The sequence below is a fragment of the Notechis scutatus genome, chromosome 3 (assembly GCF_049901735.1).
Source record: "Notechis scutatus isolate UNSWTSFEM ecotype Mainland chromosome 3, rNotScu1.2, whole genome shotgun sequence".
NCBI lineage: Eukaryota > Metazoa > Chordata > Lepidosauria > Squamata > Elapidae > Notechis > Notechis scutatus.
This window is the reverse complement of record NC_142011.1, coordinates 187,342,572-187,348,072: the sequence shown is the minus strand read 5'-3', so window position 1 is coordinate 187,348,072 and position 5,501 is coordinate 187,342,572. Positions and strand designations below refer to the sequence as shown.

General features: G+C 35.9%; 1 long non-coding RNA gene across 1 annotated transcript; it reads left to right on the top strand.

Annotated features, from left to right (window-relative positions):
* Window positions 1-1,948: 1,948 nt before the first annotated feature.
* On the top strand, window positions 1,949-5,237 carry LOC148131531 (uncharacterized). Its single transcript, XR_015748387.1, has 3 exons — window positions 1,949-2,016; window positions 2,927-3,010; window positions 4,616-5,237. It is a non-coding gene; the product is annotated as an uncharacterized LOC148131531 (long non-coding RNA).
* Window positions 5,238-5,501: the final 264 nt, after the last annotated feature.

Here is a 5,501-nt window from a genome sequence, read left to right as displayed (position 1 = left end):
GGAAAGGAATGGGGATTTTATATTATCCTTCCCCTGCCACGCCCATCAAGCCACGCCCACAGAACTAGTAGTAAAATATTTGAATCCCACCACTGGTGCATAATGCAGATTTTGTAATGAACAAGTCCCAAAAACTATTTTGTTCAGAATTTCCTATTCATTCAATATACAGTAATGTATGTCTCCCTATAGTAGACTAATTTTAATTACTTTTAACCCATATATTACCCATATATTTATGGCCCCTTTGCATTATGCATTTACATCTAACTTACTATTCTCTATATAACTTTTCTCTTTATGGCCATCAAGTTCTTTCATGACAAACTTTGTTCCGTTTGAGACCTCTTATAATTCTTTATTTGCATTAGCATTGATATACTGGTTCTGTTATTTGACCCACTCTGCAACGTATTTTTACAAAACCTTCTGTCCTTCTCCTTTCCAGATAGATTCTACACATTCTAATAAGCCTAATCCCCAAGAATCAAAAAGCTGAACAGAAGCCAATACTACCAATCTTAAAATACATATTTGGGACCCAGCAGCCATAGAAGCGACATGGAAAAACTCCAAAATGTGTAAGATGATAATCAAAACTCTATGAACAATGTCAAATTTAGGTCACAAAGACATAAAGTCAGAATATTCTCAACAGCAGTTATTCAAGGATTTATTCTGAAGGATTTATAAATTTGCTAATTAAGGCATTTCCCCAAGCATTTTTAAAAAATAGTAATTGCATTGGCTTTGAATTATTGGAATCAAATACCTATTTGGATGTTTTTTAAAGAATAAGGCTAGTACCCAACCTGAGCTTTATGGACAGTACTGAATGAGCTATAATCCAATAATAATTGCTCCAAATCCAGTCCAGATTATATTGCAAGATTCACCTCTGTCAAAAATAGTGAGATAAATACAATTCAAGCCCAAACTTCTGCAAAAACATGTACTGATTGTTCCCCAGCTATTTGTTAAGAACCAATTGCTTTTTAAGGTTTATAAAGTCAGAGAACCTAAATCTTGGAAAGTTCTAAACATAATACTGCATATTTTCATCAGTATAAAAATGATGTGACTTTAGAGCATATTAACAATAATTTCTGTGACCAAAAAGTGCTGTTTTGATTAATCAGTTATGCAAATGATCACCATGTCAACACCAGTAAAGACTTACTTAATGACATTTTTCATGCATCTTGTAACTTTAATAGATTATCATCTAGTTCTATATTGACAGAGACATTCACCATAGCAGACCGCCTGAGCTCCATGTAGCAGTCCATAAAACCATTTGTTCAGACTGTGAAAACAATTGTTTATTGAAATAAATTCTCCTCCCTTTCCCCAATCTATTGATTGCTTCAGAAGAGCAGGTGAGTATAACACAGCGGTGAGCTGGTTCTTCCGCCGTATGCCTTATTCTCTTGGAAAAATGCCTTCACACAAGGAGGCTGCAAATGAACAGACTCCTGGGTTTAATGTATCAAAATTGGCTCCATATTCCTCTTTACGGTCCCAAAATGATCTGCAGTCAGCTTGTGCTTTTAAGAATAATTCAGTCCTTTATTGCCTCACTTCTGTACAGAAGATAGAAATAATCCAGAATGAAAGGACTTTTGTGCACTTTACACCTTTGAGGAAAACAACAACAAGGTTAATTTTAGGAAGAAGTTAAAGAACCCTGATATCCTGTTCAAAGCTGCATTGTGTGACAGATAGTAGAACGTCTTAAAAGCGATGTCATTTTCAAGGAGCAGAAGGAGAAAGAGGGCTAAGAGGAAAATTCAGAATTTCATTTTTGTAACGCTTCCCATATAAAAGAAGAGTGGCGCACTCCCATTAAATAGAAAGCTATCAGATTCAATCAGCCTAACTACATCGTGCATTTCCCCTAATTTTTGCCTTACACCCATCTCGTTTCTTTTTCTTGCAACAGTGCTGAAGGAACTAAGCTATCAAGCAGAGCAAAACCAAGATGCCTGTCCTGAATTCCACATGTGGATTGCAGAGGTATTTATTTAAAGTATTCCATTTCTACATAAGGAATTGAGTTCACAGAGATCTTGGGCTCTTACAAAGAGCCACTATCCAGATACTGCAGTCTGTTTTGCTAACCATGATCCAATAAATCATAAAGAGCCTATCTCCCTCCCCAGCAACTAAGGAAGGACCTATATTTTAACCCCATGGAATTTGCAGTACATTGAAAGCAAAGCTCGGGTGCACCATAGATGCTATTTCTGTGCTGGTGCTTTTGTTCCAGCTGATCAGCTCCAAACTACACCAAGCCAAGAAACTTTGCCCCAGCTAACACCCAAGCTACATCAAGGCAAATAAGCTTCAAGTAAAATTGGCCTTGAAGAAAAGGGTATGATCCACAATATTGGAACAGGGCAAAAAGATACAGGCAAATACATCAGAAATAAAAGCAATTCCTAGCCTCAGGAAGCAAATAACTGTTTTTTTTTCTTCTTCCAGTAACCTGTTAGAAAATAAAACTTCCTCAAAAAAAAAAAATCCTGATCTTCCTTAGAAACAAGAGTGGAGGGAAGAAATTTCTGGAAATTAAACAAAGTGATTAGACAAAAATTATTTGTAACTTCCTGTTACTGTGGAACGTAGTTATGCAATGTAATAAAAACCTTTATTTGACACATACAGTATGTTTAAAAATTATATATTAGATCCATGACATTACACTTTTTAACCAGCACAACCAGGTAAAAATTCAAATACTTCAAGAATAAAGTTTCAATCCATGAATTTTGCTAAAGATAAATGAGAACTAGGGAAGGGGGAGAAAATGAAGTCTAACACTAGCTATGAATGACTCAAGACCTCCATCTAGTGGCTACACAAGATTTAATGTTCATTTCCAAAATTTAATATTCCATTTCAATATGTCTTTTTTCCCCTACAGTGTTCCATTTCAATTCATGAAACACAGGACCAGCCCTTCCATTAGGCAAAATGTGGCCTGTTTATCTCAGATAGCAGATTCTAGGTATCATAGTTGTTTCTTTTTAATGAATAACAGTATACAAATTAAGTAATTAACAATAACTATAATAATGACATCTAGATTGGCCATCTGTTGGCCATACTTTTTCCATTCTAATGTTTCCAGTGACAATTTCAAGTGGGAGCAGTATGGTCTGCTGACCACAATCAGCATGCCAACAGTGGTAGTCCGCAGGGTATTCACTGAGTATGCAAGCTAGTTTATTTGAAAACATTCCAGGATCCTGGGATCTCTGTTTTGAGAAGAAAAGGCAGCAGAAATTAATCAATTCATGTCCTATAGGAACTTTTCCTAATCTGGATGCTCTTAGATCTTTGGACTTCTAGAATTCTCAGTCATGGGTGGACAATTCTGTTATCAGAAGTGTACATATCTAGAAGACACCCAAATTGGGGAAACCTGGATCTAGAAAAACAAATTGCTTAGATCTAGGAAATGCTCCTAAACCTAGGTTTTGGAGACTAACTAACTAGAGGATGAGATAGACTTCTATTTCACTCCAGGGGCTGAAATCTTGAAAACTTGAAAGCTCAGTCTTCTAGAATGGAAGAACACTAGAAGAATATTAACATCAAAGCAGAATTCGCCTCCAAGATTGTATGCAGGTATTTACTTACCTGGGAATAAGTCTCACCGAACTCAGAATAATTTACTTGGAGAGACCATCATAACAATAAGGGAGGCATCAGATAGAGATTCTTCTGCTTCTTCTTCCTCGTTCAACTATTTACAAAGTCTGCATTACTATTACTATTAATCTTCTCATCTGTATGACTGTATGACTGTAACTTTGTTGCTTGTATCCTTACGATTTATATTGACTGTTTCCTAGTATGATTTGATTGCTTAATGTACCCTATGACTATTATTAAGTGTTGTACCTTATGATTCTTGACTCTAGACAAATGTATCTTTTCTTTTATGTATACTACGAGCATTTGCCCCAAGACAAATTCCGTGTGTGTGTCCAACCACACTTGGCCAATAAAGAATTCTATTATATTCTATTCTCCTCTTTCCTCCTCCTCAGCAGCCTTCACTACACTTGTGGCTGTCCCATCCATCATATACTTTCTCAAAGGAACCACCACAGCCATGTGTTCAGCCTCATGATTCTTAATTATTAAGAATCTTAATTCTTAAGTATCATGAGCTTCATGATTTTTAAGTAAAAATAAAACTTTTTTTTAATCAACTTTAACTTTTGAATCAAGAAATGTTGCCTCTTTATATACTATAGGTGAACATGGTGTTTGTATGTCACTTTCTTTCATATGTTAAACTAAGCTGAGTTTTAGACAACAGGGCATACTTCTAAGTAATTGCAACTTTATAATGTAAGTCTATGCATGCCTACCTAGAAACAAATTCAATGCTTAGCTTAAGTGGGAAATATCTTTAGTGAGTCTTAATTGCTGAGTTAATGCACTTAAGATTGCTCTTCACTTCTCATTTGATCAATTCAGAAAACATGTAGTATCTATTTGTTCTACCAATATTAACAACATTAGCAAGCCCAGCATCTGGGTGTAATATGTACCCACTATAGTTATATCTAGACAATTCATCATCCCTCATTTATTACAGGCTTCCATGATCTGGCTGAAATAACGGAAGGTTTGATGCATCTGGGGAGGTTCCAGGTTGGAGAAAGCTGTCCTACATTTTGCAATTGTGTATTCTATATGACGTCACCTACATCTTCCTTTCTTCCACAGATATCCCCAGATGGTTGTGAGCTGTGTGGTTCGAGCATTGCTCCCTGAATTACTAAAAATTGGGTGTCCTTATTCCTAGGCCAGGAACTCTCTTCCCATTAGTTCAGTGGGCATACATTTTGTAGAACTATGCAGTGCTGCTTGATAAGATAGCAGGAAGGAAGCTATTTTCTGATTTACAGATAGGATATCTGCCTTCACAGTTTTCATGGCAGTTTTAAAAGTTCTAAACACATTTGGTTTCCCATTTGCACTTACTCTGATGGCAGAGAGCAGATAAAAACATGTCAAATATTATCGCACTGGCAAAGGTTCCTCATTATTTGAGATACAGACCTGGGCCCATTTTTATCAGATTTCAATTCTTCAGGTAAACCATGATTCACAAAGTGAAGCATTATGCTGTAATGGCTACATTAACAGGGGACACAGAGATAAAATTCTGGTCATTTTGACTGCGCACCTCCTATCATTAAGACCCTTTCATTTTAGGAGACGATTTGTTGTCAAAGATTAAGGCTTTGGTTGGATAAATTGTCTGGAGTTATAAATAAATCAGTTTTTAATGCTGTCTTTTACCTTCTGCTGTCACCTAAATTGGAAACAAAAGGTTTTCCAAGTGTGGTATATAGTATTACAGGATGGTGGATTGAAATGCATTTAAATGTTTTACATGGATATAAGATCTCCAGATAGTCAAATAATCAAATTTAGTATTTGCATCAAGACAACTGCCACAAGTATATAAGCCATGT